At 43.0% G+C, this 2,600-nt stretch overlaps 1 pseudogene; it reads right to left on the bottom strand.

Moving 5' to 3' along the window:
• Positions 1 to 1,822: 1,822 nt before the first annotated feature.
• On the bottom strand, positions 1,823 to 1,940 carry LOC117239834 (annotated as a pseudogene).
• Between the last annotated feature and the right edge of the window lie 660 nt (positions 1,941 to 2,600).

Genomic DNA, 2,600 nt, shown 5'->3' on the forward strand with positions numbered 1-2,600 from the left:
ATTCGGCAGTCCTTGCCGGATAATAGCGGATCAAGAGAGGTGTCCTAACGGGTAAAGAATTCCAAGATTTCTGGCAAGGTAAACACTAAAACTCCACTTAATCTCAACCGGTGCGAGTAGGGCCAACGGTCAGGTAGAGCGTATTACGGGTACGTTGAAAATTATGTTCACGATCATAGAAACGACCGGGCGATCGTGGCTAGACGCGGTTGGCAAAACACATCTGGCTTATTATTATATCGACGACAAAACCCATTGGTAATCAAAAAAAGGAAAGGTACGCGAGCAAGTGATTAATAATTATAATAATTACTAGGAATTTAATAGCTAAAACTAATTCTGACTAATACATAATTGACAAAAAATAAGTACCTGAAGGAGTCGAAATACTAAGAACTACCAAATCATAGAATAAGGATAAAAATAACGAGACATTCAATATCTAAAGCGATATACGGGATCGCAGGAGATTAATTAAGCGTGACGATTGTAAAGAGAGCAGTGGATGTATGGTGCGCGCTATTGGCATGTAGAGTTATACGTATAGATCGACATAGATACGTCACAAATATCCATACGCCGTGTTGCCCTATGAGGCTTACTATAGGCCGTATTTCTAACCGTCGCTCGCGGTCCTACAGTGTCGTAGACGGATCGTCTTATCTGCCCGACGGAAGATATATAATGTATCGACGAGCGCATAGTTGTCACCAAGCAGCGAGTTCTGGAAACGTCGATTTTGGTCCGTTATGTCATACACATAAAGAAGGTGGTATATGTGATCATAGGCGCGAACGGTGGCGTGACCCGAGTGTGTGGGAGTCGTCTCCCAGAGAAGACAAAGAAATGATCGAAGAGCAATCAGTTCCTTCTGAAGAGTCAAACGTTATACGTCGAGAGGTTCAGACGAAGAAAATCCAGATCACTTAGTCTAACGCACACATCGAGAGATATCGTAAAGTCGGGTCGAATTTCTGTAACATATTAACTGTATTCATCGCCAAATAATTTGTGACGTTTATATTATTACATTCATTATTGTTAAATGTACAAGCTATATTAACCTGTTAATACAGTGTTAAATTCATTGGACTACCTCTGTTATCTTAATCGAAACAGGGGAACGACTATTTCGCGGCGTCGATTAGCAGAATCGTAGCGAGAATTTACGCCTCTCGCTGACACGTTTTCCGCGCGTCAAGCTAATTGCTAATTTTAATATTATGAAAATAGTTCTTCAATGATCTCCACTTTCCAAATATATTCTTCCGATTTTAAATAGTCTTTTCTCATTAACTTATTGATTTCCTCTCGTAGCTCCAAAACATTCTGTTTAAATCAAGAGATCATGTATGAGCAGTTTATAAATTCTGCAATAACTTCTTTAAATTGTAGATATTTTTCATGCAAAATGAAATCATAACGTTTTACACGTCATCCTATCACTACACTTAAAACACACAAACCCCTATCTATCTTTTTCTATTTTCTGTGAGCTTTTTTTTATATTTTACGTGGAGGAAATCCGCACGGATGCCAGGCCGCTTCTGGGGAAAGCGGCGTGGTAGTGTCGGACTCCAACCGACTAAAACCTCTACGATAATTGTCCCGACTGCGATCGAGAGAGGCCCGGGAACCGCTGTGAGTGTCGCAACGGGGCCTCCCCCGTGCGCTTAATACCACCGCTGATGAAGCGGTGCCGGGGTCGCCGTGCCAGGCAGCCCGATTCCCCTACCGGACTGCTTGGTGGCCCCGAGGCGCTGAGCCGCCAAGCGCCCAAGCCCGAACCCCACGGGGGGGGCACGGCGGAACCAGCGCGCTTCGCCAACGCCACACGGAGTTCCAGGCGATCACCCATCCAAGTACTATCCGTGCCCGGCGCTGCTTAACTTTCGTGATCTGACAGGAACGAGTGCACTCAGCGCGGTCAGGGCGTTGGCTGTTTTCTGTGACCTGCACTATATTTATGTATTTACGGGTTATCATTAGAGTTAGGGGCGTATACTGAACCTTTCCGTGAATTGGCCATCGTTGTGATGTACTAGAGATGATATTTACTGGTACAAATGTGATTATTACAGAGTGTGACAAGTAATAACGGCGGTTGGATGATCGAGATGTCGATGAATGAGATGAATTTAGCTTCAATAACGAATCCACGGCCGACGAGATGACGAATGCGATGTGATACACGATCCGGGTATGACTCGTCGATATGAATCGCAGTCCAAGTGGAACTGCCCTTATATACTACTCCCCGTACCTCTCGGGTCAATCTCTGTTTTTAAGGGGGTATTCTAATCTAGAGGAATGCATTTCGGGCGATTTTTGAAGCTCTGTACAAACAAAACGAAAAATATTTTTACTATTTACTTTTTAGCATTTGTTTATTGATACTTTAAGAGTAGATAAAAAATTAACTGAAAAAATCTCAAAATTCAAGTTATGAACCGGCAAAGTGAGGGGTCTAAAAAAAGGGAGTCCTGGCGTGCATGATTGCAACCCTCCTGGCCATCTGAAGCAAAAAAGCCGAACGGATTCTTAATTAGTATAGATGCGGCTATAGCATGAACCTTGAAAAAGTCAAAATAATATTTTTT

The sequence above is a fragment of the Bombus vosnesenskii genome, unplaced genomic scaffold (genome assembly GCF_011952255.1).
Source record: "Bombus vosnesenskii isolate JDL3184/JDL3185 unplaced genomic scaffold, Bvos_JDL3184-5_v1.1 scf7180000014317, whole genome shotgun sequence".
In the NCBI taxonomy this organism is placed as follows: Eukaryota; Metazoa; Arthropoda; class Insecta; order Hymenoptera; family Apidae; genus Bombus; species Bombus vosnesenskii.